The sequence below is a fragment of the Felis catus genome, chromosome A3 (assembly GCF_018350175.1).
Source record: "Felis catus isolate Fca126 chromosome A3, F.catus_Fca126_mat1.0, whole genome shotgun sequence".
In the NCBI taxonomy this organism is placed as follows: domain Eukaryota; kingdom Metazoa; phylum Chordata; class Mammalia; order Carnivora; family Felidae; genus Felis; species Felis catus.
Window position 1 is genome coordinate 85,040,482 of NC_058370.1, and position 27,260 is coordinate 85,067,741.

The 27,260-nt window shown below is 42.3% G+C and overlaps 1 protein-coding gene across 5 annotated transcripts in view; it reads right to left on the minus strand.

Annotated features, from left to right (window-relative positions):
* Nucleotides 1-27,260, minus strand: part of LOC111556217 (E3 ubiquitin-protein ligase RNF113A-like) — a 509,945-nt gene that overhangs the window by 209,642 nt on the left and 273,043 nt on the right. The window lies entirely within an intron of this gene.

Sequence of the window (27,260 nt, forward strand, 5' to 3'; positions counted from 1 at the left end):
GTAGGTTCCATTAAGGACTCACTCAATTGAATCAATTTCATTTTCTTAGACACTCCGCTCTATGATACTGGAGAAGTAAGACTTTTATTTGCCAATGAAGACAATATGGCAACAAAAGAACAAAGAGGTGTGATACTCTTGTTCCAAGGGCCAGTTTTCTTACTTTTTTAAAAAAGTTTATTTATTTTGAGAGAGGATGAACACCGTGAGTGGGGAGAAGCAAAGAGAGAGGGTGAGAGCGAGAATCCCAAGCAGGCTCCAGGCTGTCAGCATAGAGCCCAATGCGGGGCTTGATCTCACGAACCATGAGATCACGACATGAGCTAAAATCAAGAAGAGTCACATGCATAACCGACTGAGCCACCCAGGCGCCCCCAATTTTCTTCTGAATGGATGCATTCTGTCATCAAGAATATCTTGAGACTTTTCATGGCCTCATTAATACTATCTCGGGCCTCTCTTTGGCACTCACAGACTCCAAATGTGCATAACTATATATTTTCAAAATATTTTCCAATATATGTTTCCTTCTGCCTCATACGCGTTTTTCACTTTAATTTCACTGAAAGTGAAAGGGAACACTTTGGAGAAAAGGAGAAGATGGCAAGGAAAAACTCCCTTTCCCCAGGGAGGTCTGCAGAAGAAAGAGCATTGAGATAGGCACTCCTATGTGTGTGTATTAGACACTGAATAGACAGCCATGGAGCCCTTGCAGGAGGCAAAGCGAGCCCACAGGCTGTGTGGTGGATGGCCTGATCTGGGAACCCTTTGGGGCACTTGACAGTGACTCAAAGTGACCTACAGAAATAGGAAGAGTCAAGAGGAGGCCAGGCAACAGGGAGAAGCCCCTGGACCATAATCCAACTATGAAATGCACCACAAATTCATCAGATGCAGGATGCCCAGAGAAAGTAGCCAGCAAACCAGATCTCTGTGGACATCAGTCAGCATTCATGCAAGGAGACTACCTTCTTCCTAAACCTATGAAGATCTTTTCTCCTTTTCTCTGACGCCATCTTGAAAGAGGACAAGAGTGGGGGAAGGAATCTGAATAATGACTTAAAGAGAAAATTTACCCTACTGGACTAAGTTTAGAACCAGCCTAAAAATATGGAACCCGGAATTTTTCTGCACATCCCAGTGTAGTTTAATTCTGTGTCCTTGGTATAGATAAAGTCATTGAATAGATAAAGTTAAGCAGAAACAAAGTATGGAATGTGTATGATAAGGTTATAGGAGGTGAATGATTTTTAAACAATGTTCAAATTCTCTCAAGAATCTACAGTCGCAAAATTTACTTTAATCGAACAGCATTGACCTTAGGCCAAATCCATCTTAGATGTCTTGTTCAAAATAGCACTGGAGCACTTGTGCTAGTCATTAAAGACAGTCTGTTAAATAAAACATGCTTGCCAGGCACCTATACCTTAGCATCCTCTTCCTCTCCAGTGTTAGAACTCTACCCATCTGCTTTCAAGAAGGTGCTAGTGTTTGTCACGTATACCTTGGTATAAATTTAATTAATGTCACCTCTCCATAATTTGTGGATTGTTTGTTGCTACGGTTGTTTATATTTTTATGTCATTCTTAACCATAAAAAGCGAAGTTATGATCTCACTAGAGGAGCTTTCAGGCAACAGTAAACGCCTATGGAGCTAAATACCTTTTCATACCAGGAAGTCTTCTTCCCCAAAATTCATTCAACAAGTATTAAGTACTGGCTTTGTTGTAGATCCACAATTAAATGCTGGAAAGACAAAGATGCCTCCATGACATCTCGACTTGGAAGCCCCATCAGTACCTCAAACTGAATATATCTTAAGAAGAGTACGTGATTCCCACCCACCCAAACCTATTCGTTGCATTTTTCCCACCACACTAAATAGCAGAGCCCACTAAGTAGCATGTACCCAATGGGCTTCAATTAGAAACCCTGGTATAATCCAATTCTTCTATTTTAATAACACTGTCCCTCAGAGAAACACACTAATGGATACACACTGACACACATATCCACATGTGTATTTTTAAATTAATGTAATAAGGAGGCCCTTAGACTGATGTGGTTCTAACGTCGGGCAGCCTATGTAAGCAACTAGGCTTTAAGTTTAGCCAATTAATAACTTCCTCACTCCACTTCCACCTTTTCTCTATAAAAGTGTCTGCCTGAGCTCCTGCCAGTAGAACACTTCTAAACACTTCCGGTTTGGTGCGACCCAATTCAAACAGATTTCTGCTCAAATAAACTCTTAAAGTTTTAATATGTCTCAGTTTACCTTTTAACAGTAAACACACATACATGTCCAAGGAATCATCCCTTGTTGGTCTTGTCTCCAGATCAGATCTTGAATCTATAGAGGAGGAAAAATAATTTTCCCTGTACGTTGCTGAGTTCTTGGTTAAGACCCCTTGTGATAAAAAAAAAAAAAAAAATTAATAAGACACAAACAAACAAGTTTGTTAACATGTACACCTCATGTAGATATCCAAGAAAAACAAATGAACTCCTGAGAGTGGTGGCCCAAGCCACCACCTTAAATACCATCTTCAGCTAAAGACAAAATGGAAATGGGGTGGGGTGGTCAATTACACAGGAGGCTACCAAAAAAATCACAGTAAACAACGGTATAATTGTTATGCAGATTTTAGTGGGTGTCTTCTCCACTGTTAAGACTTTCTTGTGATCTAGTCTTCCTTCTCTTCCTAGTACAGACAGAAAGACGCCCTTATAAATAGAGATTTCCTTTACAAATGTAAATTTCCTCTACAGAAGATAACTTCTACTCCGTTTTCAGAGCTTCTCTCGTGTCTGCTGTTTCTCAAAAATAATCAGCTGAAAATAATCTTTATGCCCAAGAGGCATATTTGGGGTGGCTTATTCTGCTACACTTCCCATCTGTGCCCTCCTCTCCACGCCCACTGCCACAGCCATCTCTCAACTAGTCCGCTCAGACTGACTCTGGATGGCTTCTGCTGCTTTGCAGTCTCTTCTCAGCACTCAAATCAGCATTCAGGCCACCTTACTCTCCTGGTGAAACCCTTACTGGATTCCCAGGACACCTAGAATAATTTATATCCCACCTCTCCCTCTGTCCTTCTAGGCTCTGCAGCAGCTCCCCTGCTTATCTCCCTGTGGAATCTGCCCTTCCAACCTCCCCAGCCTCCCCTTTAATCCCTTCCCCCATCATCTACACAGTCTCAGGCAGTTCTCAAAAGGGACCCATTCTTTCAACTTCTGGTCCTTTGTCCTCTGCACTTGCTATTCCTTCTGCTTAGAATGTGCTCCTCCTTCCCATGAATGGGTCCTTCCCCTCCTCCAGGTCTCAGTGAAAAATTGTTTTGGGGTTGCCTGGGTGGCTCAGTTGGTTGAGGGACCGACTTCGGCTCAGGTCATGATCTCACGGTTTGTGAGTTCAAGCCCTGCATTGGGCTCTGTGCTGACAGCTCAGAGCCTGGAGCCTGCTTCAGATTCTGTGTCTCCCTCTCTCTCTGCTCCTCTGCCACTCATGCTCTGTCTCTCTCTGAAATAAACAAATAAAATAAAAATAAACAAAAAAATAAATAAACAAAAAAATTAAAAAAAATTTTTTTAAAGTTTATTCACTTTGAGAGAGAGAACCAGCGAGGAGCAGAGAGAGGAGAGAGAATCCCAAGCAGGCTCCACACTATCAGCACAGAGTCCGACACAGGGCTCCAACCCACAAACTGTGAGATCACAACCCAAGCTGAAACCAAGAGTAGGACACCTAACCAACTGAGCCACTAAGGCACCCCTCTCAGTTTAAATATCATCTCCCAAACACCTTCCCTGACCAGCCTAGCTAAGGTTACTCCTCATTTTTAACTATCACAGCATTCTGTTTATTTCCTTAAACAAAAATTATAGGTTGTTACTAGTTGGGGTTTTTTTTATTGGTAACATAGAATAGTAGTTAAGTGCCTAGACTCTGAAGCCAGACTCTCTGGATTCTAATTCTGGCCCTACCGTATACAACCTGTGTGGCCCTGAAAGGGTTACTTAACCTCTCTGTGCATCCGTTTCCTTATCTCTAAAATGTAAAAAACAATAGGACCTGTCTCAAAGAGTTACTAGAGGATTAAATGAGTCAATGTGCATGAAGCCCTTCAAATAGTGATGGTCTATAAGAACCATGTCTATTTTTAAAATAAAAAAAAAAAAACTATGATGGCAGGAATCCAGTCTTTCTTTATTCAGCACTGTCTGTCCAGGGCTTTGCCTCATGCCTCACACAGAGTATTCCTTCACTAAATACTCTAAATAAACAAATAAAAGAATGGCTGAATGACATGATTTCTGTCCTTGAAATATTTGTGGGAAAGCCCAACAGTTGCAAATTTTAACGTGCAAACAAATCACCTGAGGATCTTGTTAAAATGTAGACTCTGACTCAGTAGGTATGGGGTAAAACCTGAGACTCTGTATTTCTGACAAATGCTAGGTATTGCGGCTGCTCCTGCTGCTGGTCCACAGTCCACACTTTGAATATCAAAGTTCTAGCTGATTGTTAGCTCATCGAGAACTAAAAATCACGTCCTGAAAACTGTCAGAAACAGCGTTCCTATTGCAATACACTTTTAGCTTACAGATGGCCGCTTCATAATAAGGCCATCCGAGAGTTAGAACCTTCTGGAAGTTTGATGGGGTCTCAATGGGCACTGCCCATGATCTCACTCAGGTGTAGGTACACCTGAGTCAATAATCGTCCTACCTTTACTTCTGACCACTTGGGAAGGTCTGGAAAAGGTCTCCTTATATATTTCCCCTTTATCATCACCAGGCCATCTATATATTTCATCTGAAAAGAATCTTTTCTTTTTAGGGCTCTCTTTGGGGCCTTAAAAGGTGTAGTAAATGTGTTCCCTTTACGCTAGCATTTTCAGTAATTTATTCCAGATATTGGTCGTGTATTATTTAACTCTTAAATGCTTTCAGATTTCAAATATGCTTTGTATCAGCACATATAAACACTATATGTTGGCACTGGCATTTTAAGAACAAGAAGTTAAAGTTTCAAAAGCAACACCCTAATTTCTTGGGTGTGATTTCCACCTCCTGCCCATCCTCAGGGCATGGTATGTGTGTGGCTGGAATTATTCAGCACTACTCACCGGTTGCCTCTCAAGGATTTCTTGAATTTAAAATGTGGCCATTGCCTCTACTGTATGGTGTGCTCCAGAAAGGAAGCCCTGTCCTTTTCCAAACTCCCAACTAAAATAACCCCAGGGGCACTTTTGAAAGTGAGCATAATCTTCATGCAATAAGACATTTCACAGCACCATATCTGAAATCTGAAACCTCATTGTATATCTTCTTTAAACAATCGCAGCCTGCAATGCCTAATTATCTGCTTCCAAAAGCATTTGGTTAGGCACACAACACATCTCAGTAATGGAAATGGACTCTAGTCTCCTAGAGCCAGTTCATAAAAGCAATGGAGTCGTTTTAATATTGTCAATTCTCTCTCGGCAGTACAGTCGAGTAATGTAGCAGAACTGTCTGATGGCCAAGGTAATGATCAGAAGGGATATAACAGAGAGAGACATCTACTGGCTGATATGGTAGAATTAGCTCATTTATTCAGTTGGAAGAGTTTGGCTGGAGGGCCTCATGGTACTTGTTACACATTCCAATGTCCCCTCCACAGCAGCACGGCAGTTGGGGCTGTGTAGGATCATGGAGTGAATGTCCACATCCCCCTTACCTTCTCCCTGGAACATGACTGCATCTGTCACTCCAGCAAAACCGCTCTCTCCCACATGTACTTGCAGGCTTTATTATTGAGTACCAATTATTTTAGTATTTGAGGATGCTAACTATAGCTTTCAAAAAAATAAAGCTGTTAAAATTTCCCTCCTTAAAGACTCTTCAGAACTAACAACCAAGCATCCAGCTCAACTAAACAAGATGATGGGTCTCCCATTCTCAAGTTCTCTAATGCCACAGTGCACTTCTTGAAGTGCTGTGGCATCTCTCACTCACTGACATGCCAAAGTCCTTGTTTTCTCCCAAACGAAATCTCCTCCAAAACACTATGATTCACTATTGTTCTTACTGCTATTGATTAATGTCTGTGTTAATTATTCCCTGTCAATAACCATGCCCCCTGAAAACTTGCTTCCCCTTGCGTTTATTCTTCCACTCTAACCTACAATTGAAGTGGACCAGCATGAATAGAAGGACCATAAAGAAGCTTGATATTTGTCCCACCACACATTATTAGGCATAAAGGGATATAGAGGTACCTCCCCTGCCTGCTCCTGAGTCTCAGGGGCATGCTTTAACATTTACGTAGGCATAATCACAATAGCCGTGCTACTCTACAAAAGGCATCACATTCCCCTCCAGGAGGGGAGTTGTTGTTGTTTTTTTCTTCAACAGACGTATTTTAAAATGGCGGCCATTGATCTTACACAGAAGCGGATGCAACATACTCAGAGAAGCCCAGGTATTGTACCCAGCACAGTATTTGCTGAGTATGCTAGTATTGGTTGATAAAGAACCCAGACATAAAGCCTGTACTTTCTGTAAGAGAGTGAGAAAATATTCAGACTCAAGAGTTAATATTAATATTGCTTGGAGGCAGGAAGCAGACATCTTTTCCAGAAAGTGTAAGGCACAGAGAAGGTTCTAGATAGTGTGTGAACTATTCCATTAAGAAGCAGCATCAGTGGGGTGCCTCGGTGGCTCAGTTGGTTGAGCGACTGACTTTGCCCATGGCTCAGGTCATGATTTCACGGTTTGTGAGTTTGAGCCCTGCATCGGGCTCTCTGCTGACAGCTCAGAGCCTGGAGTCTGCTTTGGATTCTGTGTCTCCCTCTCTCTCTGCTCTTCCCCCACTCCTGCTCTGTCTCTCTCTCTGTCTCAGAAATAAATAAACATGAAAAAAAAATTTTTAAAAGAAGCAGCATCAGTTTCTTAACTTTATCTATAAGGAGGGGTCTCAAACTGTGTAGTGTTCTCATTGTAAGATGAGTGCTCTCTCATTACCAATTAATCCTTTCTTGCCTTCATAAAGACTCAGCCGAGACCCCTTGAGCATGGTGCTATAAGACATCACTGCCAGGGACATGACCAGCTACTAGACAATGGCAAGCTGCCCCACTTGTGAACATCCATTCTACTCTCCAAATCCTGAGGATGTTGCCTGGCACACATGAGGTGTGACTCACATGGCAACAGCAAATAGCCTTCCTCCCAAGGTTTACCCAGGCAACCTTGGTTGAAAGCACAGAATGTTCTTGGTAAATACAAGGGGCTTTAAAAATATTAGTGGCAATTGTGGCTGTTGTTATTGAGTCAATGGTTTGGAGCTGTAACTATGTAATTGACAACTTCCCCAAGTCCAATTATGACCACTACAAACCAGACAAAATAAAACTTTTCCCTTAGAAATCTTAATCCCTTTCTTCAAGAATAGTGACTTTCGGGGGCATCTGGGTGGCTCAGTCAGTTAAGTGTCTGACTCTAGATTTCAGCTCGGGGCATGATCTCACTGTTCATGAGATCGAGCCCTGCACTGGGTGGTCTGTTGACCCTGCAGAGCATGCTTGGGATTCTCTCTCCCTCTCTCCCTCCCCTGCTCTCTCGCTCTCTCACTCTCAAAATAAATAACTAAACTTAAAAAAAAAAAAAAAAAAAGAATAGTGCCCCTGAAAAGGGGCACCTGGGTGGCTCAGTCGGGTAAGTGTCCAAGTTTTGGTTTCGGCTCAGGTCACGATCTCACAGTTCGTGGGTTGGAGCCCCATGTGGGCATCCACACTGACAGTGCGGAGTCTGCTTGGGATTCTCTCTCTCTCTCTCTCTCTCGCTCTCAAAAACAAACTTTAAAAAAATAAATAAAAACTAATAGTGACTTTCAAATGGGTATGATTTTGCTCCCATGGATGTTTAGCAATGTCTGGAGCATTTTTGTCACAACTGAAGGTGGCAGGGGTGCTACTGGTGTCTACTGTTACCCCGGTAGAGGCCAGGAATGCTGTGAAATATCCTTCAGTGCATGGGACGGCCCCAACACAGACTTATCCTACCCAAAATTTGAGAAATCCTATCCTTTGAGATTATGGGAAGGAGAGAAAAGGATCTTCTCACCTCATTCTCAACCTGGAACCTCATTATCAGCTTTGTAGGTTAAAGTGGGACAGGATGTAGAAACAGAATCCTAGCCTTCAGATTAGAAGACTGGGATCTTCAATGGCCACTTTGCAATAGTGTAGTCTCTGACAAATCAAAATGATCAATTCCTAATTTCAAATATTGCTTCTGTTGTCAAATATAGCCTAGGTTGGTATTCACAAACAGGTTTCCCATAAGTCAAGTGACATCAGAATGCATCTTCCATGTTTGAGAGCGAAAGGGTACTGTTAATAATTATGCTGGGACAACGGGCACAATCTGGATTGTCCTGAACAAACTGGGTCATGTGGCCATCCCACCAGTGAGAAGAGGGCAGCAGAAACAAGCAAAGGAAAATATAATTGTCCTGTGTTTATCTGGTATTCCATCCATTTCAGAAAACACACGTGTTTATTAGCCATTCTGGTGATTACGCCCTCCCCTTTACATAGGAAGGATGAGGATTATTATTACCCTAATTGGAAGGCAAGCAAACTGAGAAACAGACTGGGAAGCCGAGTCCTCATGTGCCCTGGTCTCCTGAGCTCTGCCCAGTGTTCCTCCCTCTGTGATAGTGTCCATCCTCTCCCAGCACCACAGTGATAGGAAGCAAGGAGTCAGGACCCTGTGGTGGTTGATCTGCGGGTCCATGTCTATTTCCTTGATGGGTTTTACAAGCCTGTTCTGTGCATCAAGCATCAGCTATATAAAAGAGCCTGCGAGACCATCTTAATACTAACCAGGAGAGAAGCTGGTTAGCATTAAGCACCCAGAGAGTCCTGAGCCAGGACAGAGAGCCATCTTTTCTTCATTAATGCTCAACTTCCTATAGCATCACTAGATGGCAAATCACATCCATCTTTATGGGCAGTTTAGGGAGAATAAAGGAAGCAAGACACGCACGGGTAATACAGAACATCCCCACACCAACAACTGTCAAGTTTGGTCACCTGATTTAGATGTGGTTTTCTAACCACACATTCTATTTGTTGCAGAGCCTGATCTCTTAGATCCTGATATAGAGCAATGGATTAGACTTTCCCTCTGTAGTAAGGTAACCTGACTTGATTATTCTCTTGACATGACCTCCCGGCACTGAAGTCTTAGTGCTAGACCATACTCTAACTCCAGTGGCCACATAAAATAACGTCACTCCTGTGTCCTAAAGTAGGGTTGCCAGATAAAATACAGAATGTCCAGTTAAATTTGAATTTCAGACAAACAACAAATGATATTTTAGTATAACTATATCCCAAATATCAGATGAGATATACTAAAAAATTATTAGTTGTTTGTCTAGAATTCAAATTTAATGAGGTGTCCTGTGTTTTTATTTGCTAAATCTGGCAACTCTATCCTAATTCAAAGGTGCCATGACTTCTTTCACAAAACTATTGTCCTCTGGTCTGGCATCATTTGAAATGTGCTATAATACACATCACCACAGACCTACTTAAAATTAGAGTCTCTCAATCATCCAGAGCCATTAAAAAAAGGTTGTTCAACAAATATAGAGAACAAAGCTGGTGGTCATTGGTATGATATAGGAAATTTCTACTTTCCACTTAAAGATGTTAACTAAGTATTATTTGGCTGACCTGAGGCTCAGGAGTTTGCCTAAGAGAAAAAAAAAACTGAGCTTAATGAAGAGTCGCAATTTGCAGACTTGTGGCTGGTGGCCAATGGCACCTTTGGGGGTGGCCAAAAGAATTTGAAAAAATAAATAAATAAAACATCTAGAATAAAAGAGTACAGTCCTGGCTCTTGCTTGGGTGAAAAATCTATGAACAGAGAAACGTTTTGTGTTGTATTTGGTGAGGGAACTATACTGCTATATGTGGCAAATGGCAAGTGTCAGGGGGAAAGGTCTATGTCTACTCTATTTTTTAAATGTTTATTTATTTTTATTTTGAGAGAGAGAGAGACAGACAGAAAGAGAATAAGCAGGGGGAGGGCAAAGAGAGGGAGAGAGAGAATCCCAAGCAGACTCTGTACTCTCAGCACAGAGCCCGAACGGGACTCGATCTCACAAACCATGAGATCATGACTTGGGCGGAATCAAGAGTCAGACACTCAACTGACTGAGCCACCTGGGTGCCTGCTTTATGTCTACTCTAATTGAAGGATGCAATGAAATCAAATGGGTGGGAGAGGTACCTAAAGATGCTTTTAAAATTTGGGGTTCAAAGTTGTGAGGCAAACTGAAGTCTCCTGCAGTTCCCCCTCATACACCTTTAGCAAATAACTTTCTCATGTCTAAGAGCTTATATATATTTCTAAAGGCCTATAAAAGGCTCATCTGGCTTTTCATCCTTTTGAAAACACAAATATTCTTAAATGTTCTCATGTAATTGAATGAAAATCATATGGGGCCATTTTTTTTTTTTTTTTAAGATCTAAGCTGAGAAACATAGATACCTGGGGTAGTGACCAAACCTCTGGAGTGGAAGAGTAGCCATAATCCAAACAGGAAGAGGAAATGTCTGCTACATGGGGAAATGAGACAAAATTCCATCCTCCTCATGATTAAATGACCCACAACTACCTTCATCGAAGGATTTTTGGGCAACCCTCTTGTAGAACAATGTGGGAGTTGTGCTTTCTTCATTTTGGAAGAACTTGAGACGTATTCAGTGTCTTTTCTGAGCTCTGAGCTCCTCCCCTGGCAGACCTGGCTTCCTCCAGTGTGGAGGCACAGCTGCCGATTACCAGACCTGGCACCGTACCACATTGGTAACCCCAGAACCCCAGGTACCCAACAGGGACCTGAATATTCTGAGAAAATAGAACAAGGATACTAATACCTGAAGCACTTTTTGTTTTTGCTATTTTAAGTTCTTTTCTGCAATTTACCACTGAATCTTAAATTGCACAGACTCTGGGTTCTGATACTGTGATTTCAAAAATGTGATTGGTAACCCCAGAACCCCTCCGTCCTGCCACCACCAGGCCCAGGCTCAGCCGAGGCAGCAGAACATGATGCACGCGGGTCCAGCGATGTGCTCGTTGCTCACCTGTGTACACCAGACACCAACCCCGGCCACAGCCTTTGACCTAAAATTCCCCAACGTGGAACTTGATGGGCCATTTACCTGATCCCGTTTAGAATCAAAGTATCCCTTCTTCTTTCAAACACAACCTGAATTGAAATCAGTGCTAAAGCATGAACCATATCATTTAAATCAAAACCAAATGCAACCACCACCCATTCTCTCTCCTGCCTTTAAGCCCAGCTTCTCCAACAGAGAACAGCTGTCCGGAACCAGCAGTGACTATGACTATTTTATGATTCAGCCCCTTCCACGTTTTGCAGGGTAAGGCTTGTGAGTCTGTATTCATGAGAAGTACTCGCAACATGGCAAGGCCCTCATACTCACCTGTGATTAATGCTAAGAACCCCCAAAGGTACATCCTTTGATCTAATGACGCTCTTAGAATCATGATATCTGATCTTGGTTCTATTACATGTCAAAAGCATTTTAATCTGCCCTGGGTTAAGGGCTCATCCATCTATGCTGGTGCCTGTCCAGAGAAGCAATTGCTGATTTTTTCACTCCCTGCCCCAAATATTCATTCTTCTTTCTATTTGCCTCATAACATAGAAATGAAAGAAGCAAAGAGTGTGTGTCCTCTGGAATCAATTGTAACTACTGCTATTACACAGGTCATTTGGCCCAAATTGAGGCATCCCGCCTGGTTTTTCTATGCCTTGACTTCAAGGCCACAGAAAAAGGGAAGAGTGGCTCCAAAGAAAGCAAAGTGCTCTAGAGGCACTTCCTGGGAGAGGTCACAGATACATCCTGGGGTATTTCAAGGCCAATTTCAGCCTATTGTTACACTACCAGAGATAGAAACTTCCAATGCCACTTGCTTATTCAAAATGCCCTCATGTTCCTGGTATGTGGATGCTTCCCACAGCAGGAGGTGACGACTAGCAGGTTAAGTGAGAGGCCCTTGCTGCATACCTGCTTGTCTTTTTAAATAAAGAGCAGCCAGTTGCAGGCTGCCAGTCAGCACATTCCCATTGGTTCCTTTAATGCAGTAAGGCATACCACTGAGGCTTCCTCTCAGCTGACACCCACAAGCCATGCTAACCGTGGGTGGATCAATGAAATCTTCTAACCCTCAATTTCCCCTTATGCCAAATGAGGACATTAAACTGCTGTGATCGTTAAACTCCAAGTCTGATTCACTGGGGCTCCTGCCCTACCGTATTGCCTAAAGAACAAAGAATATGTCTCAAGATGGATTTTTTTTTTTCTTGAAGACAGAGGCAGTCATGTTTTCATCCAGGCTAGTAGCCTAATATGAGACATTTCTTCTATTAACCCCAAGCCACTTACATCTCAGTTAGACCCTATGGACATTTCACAGCACAGAAATTACTCCAGCAATGGACAGTGAAATCACAAAGCTAACAATGGTGACTTAGCTTCAGCATCGGAGCTTCACAGAGAGAAACTTTTGCTGGTATCATTTGTGTGTGTGTGTTTGATCTCTAAGCTCATATGATAATGAAGACAGAAAGGAGAAAGTGGGAATAACCAGAAATGGCACCACCAAGAGACCGCTGAGCTCCAAGCTGTCCTCATGAGGAGCAGTGGTAACAGGGACAGGGTAACACAAATGAGAGAATTTGGGTATAAGTACTGTTGGAATTTAGCTGAGGGGAAAGGGAACAGACATGTCAGGTGACATTAATTCACTTAAAACTCCACTTTCTCTAGACATATGATACCCAACAGGGACCTGAATATTCTGAGAAAATAGAACAAGGATACTAATACCTGAAGCACTTTTTGTTTTTGCTATTTTAAGTTCTTTTCTGCAATTTACCACTGAATCTTAAATTGCACAGACTCTGGGTTCTGATACTGTGATTTCAAAAAGTTACTTCCACGGTCTAAAAATTAGTAGATCTTTTAGAATAAACTGGCTTTCCAGAGAAAAAAGCAAAATATCTATTGTAGTCAGATTCAGAAATTATTTATATGGAATAAGACCAATGTTTAGTCTCTGAAATTACAATAAGGAAAAATATGCCTAAAAGTTGGGAATGATGTATTATTTAAATGAGTGGACACCCTAAGCCAATACTTTTCAAACTTTAGGATATGCTATGGACTGAATATGTATCCCCCCAGAATTCAAATGTTGAAATCCTAATCTCAATATGGTGGTATTTAGAGGTGGGGCCTCCAAATTGGGAGATGGTATTTGCATGATTAGGTTATGAGGGTGGAGCTCCCATGATCCAACTAGTGCCCCTATAAGAAGCAGACAGACTATTTGCTAGCCCTCCTTCTGCCATATGAAGACACAAGAAGCTGAGTCGCATTCCTAACCCAGCAATGCTGGCACCCTGATCTTAGACTTCCAGCCTCCAGAACTGAGAAATAAATTTCTGTTGTTTATAAGTCACCCAGTCTACGGTATTCTGTCACAGCAGCCTGAACAGACTGCAGTAAGGTACATCGGAGTCCATGAAGGATCTTGTTACAATGCAGATTCTGATTCAATGGGCCAGCGAGAAGCCAGAGAGCCTCCATTTCTAATAAGTTCCCAGACGATGCTGCTGTCACTGCTTGTATTTAGACTATACTTTGGGTCAAAAAGCCCCTAAGTGACCAATATTCAAAGAATTTGCAGCCATCTACCTCCAGATTAGTCTAAGGGCAATTTGATACCTGATGATTTGAAAGGTACTTCTAGTCCTTGCTGGTCTTCAGTTTCATCAATGATTATTATAAGAAAACACTCCCATTATTATTATTATTATTTAAATATTCTCCTTATTGAAGCTTTTTTGTTGTTTTGGATCTGGGCCATTAAAGATTTAAGTCTGTGGAGATGAGAAAACGGCAGGACACAAATGTGGAGAAGAACCTTGATTTCCCCCTGCCCTTCCTCTTTCCCTCAAGCTTGACTTCACCTATAGATTTGGAGTTGAGGAACACAGCAGCATCAGACTAGGGGCTAGGGGCAGCGAAGAAAAACTGGACTGCTGTCCTGAGAAATGTGGCTGAAGAGCCTTCCACATTAGCCCCTGTGAGAAAAGAATGGAGTCAGTCCCATGATGAGGACAGCAGCCAAGTTTCATCATGTGTACTCAGCGTTTAATGCCACTGCTAGAAAATGGATTGAAGGCAGAAAGAGAGCTTGGTCTGTAGGTGACTTGAAGATAAGAGATAATGTAACTCTTACATTTAGAGACCATTTAATACCAGTCGGTTGCTCTGACTTCTTCAAAAGCCTCCCCCTTTTTTTTTCTTTTAAGCTTTGTTCCCTTCTCCTGTCTTCTAATCCACTCAGCAAATATTTGTAACTACTTTGTCCCAGATACTATTCTAGGAGCCGGGATCATAGCAGGGATCAAAATAGATAGAAGTTTTTGAACTTACATTTTAAGAGCAGATGCCAGACAAAAAACAAGTACTTAATTTAGAATATGAGAAAGTGAAAAATGTTATGGAAACATGATCATACCAGCACTATTCGCAAGAGCCAAAAGGTAAAAGAAACCCCTGTGTCCACTGACAGATGAAGGGTTAAACAAAATGTGGCACACACGTACAATGGAATATTATTCAGCCTTACCAAGGAAGGGAATTCTGTCACATGGTAAAACATGGATGAACCTTGAGGTCATGATGCTAAGTGAAATAAACCAGTCATAAAAAGACAAACATGGGGCGCCTGGGTGGCGCAGTCGGTTAAGCGTCCGACTTCAGCCAGGTCACGATCTCGCGGTCCGGGAGTTCGAGCCCCGCATCAGGCTCTAGGCTGATGGCTCGGAGCCTGGAGCCTGTTTCTGATTCTGTGTCTCCCTCTCTCTCTCTGCCCCTCCCCCGTTCATGCTCTCTCTCTCTCTGTCCCAAAAATAAATAAAAGTTGAAAAAAAATTTAAAAAAAAAGACAAATATTACATGATTCCACACATATGAAATACTTAGAATCATTAAATTCATAGAGACAGGAAGTAGACTAGTGGTTGCCAGGCCGGGGGAAGGAGCAAAGGAAGTTGTTAATGCGTATAGTTTCTTTTTGGCGAGATGAAAAAGTTAGGCAGATTGGCTGCAAAATAAGGTGAATATACTCAACACTACTGAACTATACACTTAGAAGTGGTTAAGATGACAAATGTCATGCTACATGTATTTCTGAAAATGCTATGGAGAAAAATTAAGCAGAGAAGTGTCTTCGTTAGGCTTGGGTGGAGAGGTTGCCATTTGGAATAGGGTGGTTAAGAAAGGCTGCATTGATAAGGTGGCTTTGGCGCAAAGACCTGAAGGAGGTGAGAGATTGGGCCACATGAGAGAAAAGACTCCAGGCACAGGAGATGGCAACCGAGATGGCAGGAATGACATTCCATTTGTCCTGTCACCCTCACCGTGGCTGGGTTAGAGCTGCCCTCTGCTTTCATCTCTCCTCAGGTCCACTGCTTGAGCCAGTACCGGAGAATCACCAGCAAAGACCTAACAGGAACAAGCAAGGACTCACTTAGGAGTGCCTAAGCTTTTCTGTTGCTCTGGCAGCTAGTCACTCCTTTTCAAGTTTTTTAATATTTAAGAGCTGAAGGGCGAGCAAAGTGGTGTCCCTTCAGTGAGCCCGAATCAGATTGATAAACCGATGGACCAAGACAAGGAGGGGACGATCAGAGAACATGAGATTCTCAGGTTCTGAGAAAAAGCTATTAATTAGTATAAGGGACCTGGGGGGACCTGGAAGACAGAAGGGCCGATGGGGAAAAGGACCATTCCATTCTGCAGGGATCATATCCTGGCTCCAGCACATTGCAGTCTAAAGGGTACTGGATGGTGACAATGACCTAGGCTTCTAGAAAGTCTCAGCAAGGAACGGTGCTCACCCCAAAGGCCTCAGCTGTGCGACAGAAGTGAAGCACATGGCTTCAGACATCTAAAGGGGAGCAGAGAAGAAGGCCATTGGTGAATCCATCTAAGGCCCCCCCCGGGAACTCTTAGAAATAATACAGGGGAGGGGGGTAAAGTCCAGTATAATGTGGTGCTACTCATACTGGGGCCTCTTGTTGATAAAGGCTGGAAATTTTCATTTACTAAAGGCATTCATCTCAAGTTTTGTGTATGCGTTCAAAGATCCTAGGAGTCTGTGATCTAACCAAGCTCTTATCTTCAAATCTGGGTTAGCTTCAATTTCAGTCAATTCCCTTATCCTGTTTGTGCTTCGATTTCTTCATAAGTAAATTGGGGGCAATAATATCTGCCCCCATGGGGTAGCTGTGAGTGTCAAATAAAATAACAGATGGAAAACTACTTGAAGTGACTAAAAGTCCTAGAGCTCAGTCAATAAATAATCATGATTATTATTATAGTCTTTTCATTGTCATTTTATTAACAGAATTTTTCTTCCCCCTCTCCACCCCAGAAAAAAAAATCTGCCGAGAGTCTGAGCAAAACAAGGCTCTAAAGTTAGGTGTGCGATTTATTTGTCTTGGTCCCTTATGAGAAATTTAGTTTTAAGCCCTTTTCAAACATCTGTTGCATTTCAACTCAGTAAGTGCAAATAACAGAGAAATAGTAGCATCTGGGCTAGAAATGAAAAATATCTGCTCCTATTTTAAAAGAGAGAGAGAGAGAGGGAGGGAGACAGGAGAGAGAGGGGAGAGAGGAAGTAAGACTGTTAGATTTCTCATACTGAATACTGAGCACTTATCACTAGAAATCATGTTGTACCTGACATGCAGGAAGCTGCGTGATTAATGTGAATGTGCAGCGGCCATCTGCTCTGGAGTTGGGCTCTGAGTCCCAGTGCCCCGCGCTGGGTCAGCACTTTCCTCTTCGGTGCTGAGAAGTGACTTTCTCTGTTCCCCACCCCCCTCTCTTGTGCAGGTCTTCGCTTCTAGGAAAAAAGGAAGAAATGGTCCATGAAGTTTCATTTGCCTTGGAAAGAAGAGAAACATCTTCAGAGAAATCACAGGCCACGGCACTGGGGGAGGGCAGTAAAGAAGGGGCCTACAGCCAGCCCAGCCTGCTGCCTGCAAGAAGCAGAGAAGGCCAACAGGGATAATAGACCCAAGGCTCAGACCACACCAGAGCAATCTGACCATTTTAGGAGAAGCAAAAGCCCCAGTAGAAAAGAAAAAGATCTCCTAAGTCACACAGGTTTATTTTTTTTCCTCCCCTTTTGAGTGAGTTTCCTGGAGTAGTTTTTGTCTGGCCTGAAGGAAGTCTGCTCACAGCAGAGGGGAGAGCTGGCCAACTCATCACCCCCTGGGGCAGACACAGGCCCCATGAGTTGGATATCAAGACAGGCAGCTATTGTCACAGAGGAAACTGAGCCCAACGCAGTGAGGCCAGAGACAGATGCTGGGATTAGCTTAGGAGCTCAAGGAGCAGCGGTTCGAGGGGATTTGGTCTGACCCCTTAATTTGTAAATGGGCACCCTGAGGCCATAGATGCTGTGGCAGGCTCACCACAGGCACTCAGAGCTGGACCCACGGCTCTTTACATTTCAGCAGGACACATCCAGTTTGTCCCTAGGATGCTCAAGGAGCAACAAAAGGTTTTCCTGACTTGAATCCATCTGCATGCTTAGAGTAACTCCCATATCCATTTGCTCCCCAAAATGGAGTCTGAAGGATACAGGAAACAAATGTCTGTGATTATCATCAACTAGTAACACCTGCTCACAGCCACAGGGGGATGGAGAAGAGACAGAGAAGACGGGGAAGGGGCCATAGGATGTAGGACAGCCAAGAAGAACAAAAGGAAAAGGGAGGAGAACATGGTACAAAGAAAGAGAAGAGGGGCGACTGGGTGGCTCAGTTGGTTGAGCGTCCGACTTCGCCTCAGGTCATGATCTCACTGCTTGGGAGTTCGAGCCCCACATCGGGCTCTATGCTGACAGCTCAGAGCCTGGAACCTGCTTCGGATACTGTGTCTCCCTCTCTCTGCCCCTCCCATGCTCATTCTCTGTCTCTCCCTGTCTCTCAATAATAAATACGTGTTTAAAAAAAAGAGAAGAGGGTGAGGAGAGAGAGAGATGAGGAAGAGGCAAGGAACGCTCCCAAAGCTTGGACTAGAGAGGAGAGTAAGAACACTGGGGGTGGGAGGGAGTACTATTTGATGAGAAAAGGGGAAGTCAAGGGGAAAATCTAGCCAAACTTAAATTTACAACAGTCAGTCTAAAGGACCAAAGTCTACTCAGTAGCCTTCTGCTGAGAAGCCCTATCAGGTTTGGGGCGGGAGTGGGGAGAAAATGTATTACCTTGAACCCTGACCTCAGTTTTTATCACAAGGGGTATAGAGGTCCCTGGTGAACAAGAGGAACTTCCCCGCCCTGGTTGTGCAGAGCCCTCCTCCCTGGGCATTCTCACCTCGCAGAACCTCCTCTTGGCACAGGACAGGAGGCAAGAGTTTTAAGTTACACACCAGGGGCCAATAGGACTGCACAAAGCTCATATTGTTCCTACTTTAATCATGGTTTTTGCTTCACAAATCCTGCTTTGAAACCATACACTGTGCTGAAGTTTTATGGCGGCTCTTGGAGTGGTTTATGGTTTTATCAGAGATTTTATTTTTCTAAAGTTATCACTGAATTTCCTTTTGCCCCTCCTCAAAATAATTATTGGCAAATGTGTGTAAACATAAGCCTGACAAACGTGTGGAAAACGTACAGGTAATGATACCACACCTTAGATTTTCTCCCAAAGTAAATTAAATCAAGCCTTCGGCTTTCCCGTTCTCTTATTTTCTTAAGAAAGAAAAAACGAGGGGGCAGAGAGAGGAAGAGAGAGGAGGGGCAGTAAGAACACCTTTTTTTTTTTTTAAGTCAGAAAACCAAATTCTCACAATATTTAATGACACTTTTCCCTGTGTGTAGGGACTGAAGACTGAATTATGCCAAGGTGTGACAATTAGAAAAATTCTGAGTCAGGGAAAGTTTACCTTAGCCTGATTTTATGCCTTCAATACGTGCTTATATTCTAAGACCTGCATTTAGAATGGGGATTTGAGATATTAGAGAAGAAGTCAGGGAAGCCAAAAAGACACATTTTCTCTAAACCATATAAACAGCACTGCTTTCACTCACAAAGGTATTCATGTGAAATTCAGCAAGGACTTATGTGCCACTGCACGGCTGTCACTGTGGTAGGTTATGGACTGTGAGAGAGAAGGGTCAGCCTAAAGGCTTTGCACACCCCTGATCCATCTCAACCACCCTCCACATCACCTTCATCTCTCCCCTGGAGGAGGGCAAGAGCGTCCCCCAACTGCTTTCTCTGTTTCCTCTCTTGCTTCCCTACAGTCCATTCCCACATAAAACTCAGAGTGATCTTTTAAACTACACATCAGAGGACATCACTCCCTTGCTCGAAATCCTCCAGTGCTGCTGCTCCTACTGGGAATAAAAGCTGCACTCCTGACCCTTAACCTGGTTATCCTCCACTCGGGTTCCCACCTCTGCTCCTCTCATGCGCTCTCCCCTCTGCCCATGAGGCAAAGTCACAATGGCCCTTTGGGTTTTCTGTTCCTTTAGCAAACCTAACTTGTTCTACCTTAGAGAAGTGTCCTTCAAATATTTTGGAGATTCTTCTTGTAGCTCAAATGACTGGAAAAATTATGCAACGAGCCCAAATTTTCATCCCCAGGACAAGGATGAATTCTCCAAGAATCAGGTTCTGAGAAACAATGGTAGAAAAAACCAAGTCATTTCCTGCTTGCCACTTTTCAAGTTCAACTCCTTGAAAGCGCTAATAACTGCATTCGCTGTTTGTGTCTCCCCTTTACTAGAATGGAAGCTACAGGGGTGCAGCAACCTCATGTGTCTGTCCCATAATTCGCCCCATCTCGAACCACGACAGAGACTTAGTGGATACTCCATCAATAGTTCAAAGAGTGAATAAATGAAACTATAAAAAAGGGCACTCACACATCACAGTTTTAAATATGGATTCACAGCTATTCTTTGACTAGGTACAAAAATGAATACAAATTCTAATTGCAAACAAGTTCCTTCTTGCTTAAAAAAATGCAGCAACAAAAATGGTGACATCAAGCCCTCATGAACCTACCAAGAAAAGCTCACCTTCCCCCAAATCTTCTAGCCGCGGCCTTTTGCAGCCTCCAATTGACCACTCAAGGAATGTGTTACTTCAAAAGAGAATACTTGACAAACGGCCTTTTCTTCATTTGAGGTCATGATTCAGCTTTCTAAGAGACATCCTTTCATAGCAAGACAGTGTGGCCAAGCTGAAAGGGTGTGATGGCAGTATTTACAGTGGGGGCTGTTGCTGTGTGACTCGGGGAAAAGCTTTTGAGTCCCTGGATCCATATATGCAAAACATGACAATAAGCTCGCCTTCAACTTCTCTCTTCAGCATTTCTGGGGATATGTTATATTCAGATCAAATCCTATGAGCCTCTTTGGGAAAGAAAAAAGTGATATATGTACAGAATACACTGAATGAGTGAGCCATCTTGCTTTATCTACTAGAAGGTGATAGACTCTTGGATCAGCAAGGTGTCCTCCTCTTCTAAGAATATGACTTGATGATTATTCCTAGCTCACAGAAAGAGAGATTTAAAGTTAGTAAATCGAGAGAGAGAGAGAGAGGAGAAAAAGAAAGAAGCTCAATTTAGACTATGACCTTATAGAAATTTAGGGGATAATTCCAGCCAAGAGTCAGGCTGAAATTAAGGATTCAGTTTCCTGTTCTTGCTGAGTCAGCTCTCCATAGTGTGTCCTTGTGGTTCTGCTTGATTTGATACAAATTCTAAAAATATCCGATTTGTTCATATTTTTAAAAAGCACGTAAAAACAGACTGCAATGGTGTCCACATGACCCCCACAACTGGCATTACTTGGACCACTTTTCTCTGTGATTCTATGAAATAGCACAGTTGTCTAACCCTTATTCTCCTTCCACAATAAATCTTAGGTAGATGGTTGTGGCATCCTTGCCCATTGCCTGGCTGATATGCATCCTTCTCTTCTTGCTCGTTTACGAAACTCTGTTTTCAGGTGCAAGATGTCAGCCCCAAGTGAAATACTCCTTTGTCCAGCTTCCTTAGGAGCTCAAGATGGCGATGTGATATGGCTCTGGCTAATAAGATGGAAATAAAAGTCTACTGGGAGCCTCTGGGGTATGTTTGCTTCTCCTGATGTGAAGGGGCAGGTGATGATGGCTCAGTCTTTCCCTTCCTGTCATGTACAGGAGGAAACATGCAGTGGCCACCCGGTAACCACCAGAAACAAGCATGAAGACAAGCACTCTGGTATGATGGGCATAGCAAAAAGATGGAAAAAGTTTAAGTCCCTGATGACATCACTGAGCAGTTACATCTACACCAGAAACAGCCCACATCTTGTCTTCTTGATATCTGAGAAGAAGAAACACCTACTTGCTTAAGTCACTGAAATTAGCTCCTGCAATACTCATAGCCAAAATCATTACTAAGTGACACAATGACCACATTATTTGAGAGTGGAGAAATGGGTCTATATATGGAAAAGCATCCTGCATCAACAGGAATGAAGGGTCCTTGAGAAAACTCTTACTTCCAGAAAACAGCATCCCTATATCATCTTTACCATTTAGTCCCTATCCTTCACAGTTCACACATAGAGATGTGGAACTATTCTAAGATTCTGAATCCTAGGCCTCTGCAGCCTCACTGTTTCCCACCAGCCAATTCCCTCAGCTGTTCCACATCCGCCCTTTACTATTTTCCATCCATTCATCACTTGCATTGTCCAGGTTTACAATTTTCCAAAGTCTGCCCATTTCAATTAGATACCAGGGTCGCAGACATAACCCGGCAGCCCTGACCTGCACGGGGCTAACATCAGAGGCGGCTGGATTCCTGCAGGCTCTATTTCTATATATGCCATCTTCAGGCCAGGACTAGATAATTTCACTCATCTAGAAAATTAAGGTGAATAAGAGAATAGAAAACTGGAATGGCATATGGTCTAGCTTCCTGAATTTGTGTGATTATCCATTATCAAATAGCAGGCACTGAGTTATTAAGTCTATTGACAGATACAATGTAATTTTCTTCAAACAGATAACTGATCCTGGAACTGATAAGGTCTGAATGTGCAGCGCCCACTGCTTCATATTTTGATCATTCTTCACTTTCTTCATTCAGTGGTCTAGGTTATCAAATTACCAGTACAAATAGATAAACAGAAGTAAAGCAGCACAGGGTGTCTTAAATTTATACTCAGAGTTTTCTCATTTTGTTACTCAACATTTTCTAACTCTGAGCAGCACTGCTTTATAGTCTTGGGACCAAGAAAAATTAAAGTAAGTAGGAAAAATTACAACATTGAAATGTTAAAAAAAAAAAAATCCAGGTCTCAGAAAGGTTTGAAATAAATTGCACAGAAATAGGTGAGATAGGGCTCTAAGCTTAGAGAATGTTAAGGATTTTAAGTTTAGAGGCAACGCTGTTCTGGTACTGCTAAATGTGGGTAGCGCTTGCCTTTTCCTTTTATAACCCCTGGCAAAGGGATTTATGCAGGTAATAAATCAACACTGAAATGCAGCTCCAATTACAAAAGCAAAATAAAATCAATGGGACAGTGCCTGATACAAACTGACTGGAGAAGACATTTTGCAAGCACTTAAAAAATACCTCTGTGAGGGGTGCCTGGGTGGCTCAAGCGTCAACTCTTGATTTTGGCTCAGGTCATGATTTCACGTACACGAGATCAAGTTCGGCATCCGGCTCCACGCTGAGTGTGGGGCCTGCTTGGGATTCCCTCTCTCCCTCTCTCTCTGCCGCTGTGCTGCCGCTCACACGCACAGTGGCTCACATGCTCTTTCTCATTTTCTCTCCCTCCCTCTTAAAATAAATAAATAAACGTTAAAAAAAAAATACCTCTCTGAGTATACACACTAGGCACTCAAAATGAAAGGGCACATCTGTTTCCCAGCATTTGGGACTAACCTTCCATACTACGAAACAGAAGAACACAATCCTTCTTGTCCCATAATTTAGCCTTGGGCCCTAACTGAAAACTATTTATCGCTGATCTTTCTCCCCCACTCAGATGATTTTGTCAATGCTCTGAGTTCCAAAGAGTTAACAACAAAAATAAGAGCATCTAGGTGTTTGCTTTTAAATGGGTAAATATAACACTCTCCAGTTCCATCCACGTGGCTACAAAAGGCCATATTTCATTCTTTCTCATTGCCAAGTAGTATCCCATTGTGTATATAAACCACAATTTCTTGATCCATTCATCAGTTGATGGACATTTATTTTAAATTTTTTTAAATGTTTATTTATTTTTGACAGGAAGAGAGAGGCAGAGCATGAGTGGGAGAGGGGCAGAGAGAGAGGAAGACACAAAATCCGAAGCAGGCTCCAGGCTCCGAGCTGTCAACACAGAGCCCGACGCGGGGCTCAAACCCACAGACCGCGAGATCATGACCTGAGCCGAAGTGGGACGCTCAACTGACTGAACCACGCAGGCCCCCAGTTGATGGACATTTAGGCTCTTTCCATAATTTTTCTATTGCTGAAAGTGCTGCTACAAACACTGGGGTACAAGTGCCCCTATGCATCAGCATTCCTGTATCCCTTGGGTAAATTCCTAGTCATACAGAGAAAGACAGATACCATATGTTTTCACTCTTATGTGGATACTGAGAAACTTAACAGAAGACCATGGGGGAGGGGAAGGAGGAAAAAAAAAAGTTAGAGAGGGAGAGAGCCAAAGCATAAGAGACTCTTAAAAACTGAGAACAAACTGAGGGTTGATGGGGGGTGGGAGGGAGGGGAGGGTGGGTGATGGGCACTGAGGAGGGCACCTGTTGGGATGAGCACTGGGTGTTGTATGGAAACCAATCTGACAATAAATTTCATATTAAAAAAATTAAAAAAAACAAAAACAAAAAAATAAATGGATAAATATAGTATGTATATCATGATTAAAATACAAATACCAGAGATTACATGAGCCCCCTGGGAGGGAACCCATGGATTAGCAGTCTAGTTACTCTTCATTCGTGAAGATGGAGGTGAGACCCAATGCCTTCACTGTAGATACTGTAGACTGGGGCTGAATTCTTACTAGAAACCAAAACATTTTAGAAATTCAAACACGTTACCATCTACTCAACAGTAATTCACTATGTACTGAAGTTTCAAATAAATCACTGATTATATCTGACTGTGAGAATATAATTAAATATAAGATTGTATAAGAACCTTAGTTAGTAAATGTTGTGATCATGATCCTTGGCATATCAGATATTCAGATTTCACTGCACCTTTAACAGCCACTCACCAGGTATCTTTGCTTTCCCAGCTAGAGGACTCTGGTATTTGTAGGAGGATTCAGTTGAGTTAAGATTTTTGCTTTTCTAACCTGTTAGGAAAACCGTTCTACTTCTTTTTGGCTGGTCATTTACAAAGACTAATAGCAGGTAGGCTCTTTGTGTTCCCTATTGAGTTGAATGTGTTTATTCTATAGCAGTGGAGTTCCACAGCAAATTTTAGTTCTCAAACTTCGGTGTTTTTAGTGTAATGGATTTCTGGAGGATTCTGTTTGTTTCAGCATTTCTCTTCCCTTCTGGAAGGGCCACCATGCAGATATGAGTGACAGAGTTCAATGAAAGAATAAAATAAAAATATTAATTACCCAGAGCTGCCTGGATCCTAACAGCCATGCTGAATATGTGCGACACTAGCATAGGCATCCAAAGAACATCGATATTTATTATGAAGATGTGTGTATTGATTGAGCTGTAAAATGATTCAAAGTAATATATGCCATCCCAATAATTGAACTCCATTCAAAAGAACACCAATGTAGCCACAATGAAAATTGAAAGAGATGATTTTGATTTATTAAATTACTCTATGCAGCCACAAGATATTGAACAAAGAGAGGAAAAGTTACTATGCGTCTATGGTGATCCTGTCTTGCTATCAGAATGAAGACCAGAGGGCCTATTTGTCTCCATGACTCAGAGGTGCCTGGTTCTAAGGGTCTGACCCCACATTACTTGGAGGATAAGAGCTCTCTAGAAGTGAGCACTTGGTGGCCCTGAGGCAAACTGTGAGGCCACACCTTCTTCTATCAATGGCCTGTCCTCTTATTACATTACCTCTCTCCCAAGACCTTCCCTGGTGGCCCCAAACACTCGCTTCTCACCTCTATGAACTCCTATGTCTGCAAGTGGATATAGGCAGAAGGGGAGATAACAGGGATGGAATTCACATTTAAGGAAACTCTAATGGGCTTGCTTACTCAAAATCCTCAACTAGCCAGAATCTCTCCTTAGATTCTGCTCACATTCAGAAGACAAATCACATACATCTCACAGCACATTCAGGGAAGAGGTGTGGTTAGTTGGCTTGTTTTTAAAGGACTTTAGAGTCTATATTATATTGAGGTCTACACATTCATCTCAGCTTTTACAATCCTCTATATCTTCAATTATTAGTGCAAATTCACATTCAGATTGGGAACTTTGATATTATAAAGGTATCCATTATTAAAGAAATATATAATTATCTTTATAATACCATAATTACTGAGACATGGAAGTAAACAGAGAGATTTTAAACATAGATTAAAAAGGTATTTTATGCAACCATTAACCAAAAAAATGTTAATTCCCCAACATGCCCCACCTCATTTTTTTTAATTGGTATATTCCAGGTTGAATGATGGCCGCTCTCCAAAAGATATGCCCATCAGGAACCTATAAATGTAATCTTACTTGGAGAAAGGGGTCTTTGCAGAAGACCTTCAGCTTCTTAAGCTGAAAGTCTTAAGAAGCTATCATCCATCTCAAGATTATCCAAGTGGGCCCTATATTTAATGACAAGTGTGCTTCTAAGAAGAGAAGAAGACACAGAAGAGAAGGTCATATGAAGATGAAAGCAGAGATTGGAGGTAGACAGCCACAAACTAAGGAACCCCAAAGCCACCAAAAGCTAGAAGAAGCAAAGAAGGATCTTCCTCTAAAGCCTTCAGAGGGAGTATGGCCCTACTGACACCTTGTTTCAGACTTCTGTCCTCCAGAACTGTGAAAGAATACATTTCTGTTGTAAGCCACCAAATTTGTGGCACTCTGTTACAGAAGCCCTAGGAAACTAATACATGGAGTTTCACTACATGTGATTAAATGTCACTCAATAAATGCAATTAAATATAATTAAAGATGAACATTCTTCAGTAAGTCATTCAACAAACACTAATTTTTTTTTACTTTTTTAAAATTCTTTTAATCTTTATTTATTTTTGAGAGAAAGACGGAGTGTGAGCAGGGGAGGAGCAGAGAAAGAGGGAGACACAGAATCCGAAGCAGGCTCCAGGCCCTGAGCTGTCAGCACAGAGCCCGATGCAAGGCTCAAACTCACGAACCATGAGGTCATGACCTGAGCCGAAGCTGGACGCTCAACCGACTAAGCCACCCAGGCGCCCCCAACAAACACTTATTAAGTGTTACTATGCGCCAGAAACTGTGTAAGACTCTGGAGCGACAGTAAAAATTTTCAAAGATATACTAAAAAACCCTCATTGACCTCACAGTGAAATCTGAAAAGGCAATTTTTTTCCTCAAGACTTCGTAGAACAAGAGAAAAATATCAGAGACTTTTTTCAATTTTTTTAATGCTTGTTATTTTAGAGAGAGAGAGAGAGAGAATGCAAGTGGAGGAGGGGCAGAGAGAGAGAGAGAGAGAGAGAGAGAGAGAGAGAGGGAGAAACAGAATCTGAAGCAGGCTCCAAGCTCTGACCTGTTAGCACAGAACCCGATGTGGGGCTTGAACTCATGAAGCATGAGATCATGACCTGACCTAAGTCAGGTGCTTAACCGACTTAGCCGCCCAGGTGCCCTTATCAGAGATTTTAAGGAGGAGAATATTAACTAGGGTAGAGGAAGGTGGAATCCTTTTATATAAAATCTATAAAGGCAATATTAGTGTGAAGAACAGATATTGTTACTAAGGGGCTCCAGGAAGGTTTAGAGACATTCCATCCAAACTCAGAGTTTATCAGTCCCCAAAGAATGCAAGTATTTTCCACTATCACCTGTTAATTACAAAGGAAAAGAGCACCACTGAAACCCCCACAAGACCTAAACCTTTCCCAGGTAACTATCCTGAGGAATGAAAGATTT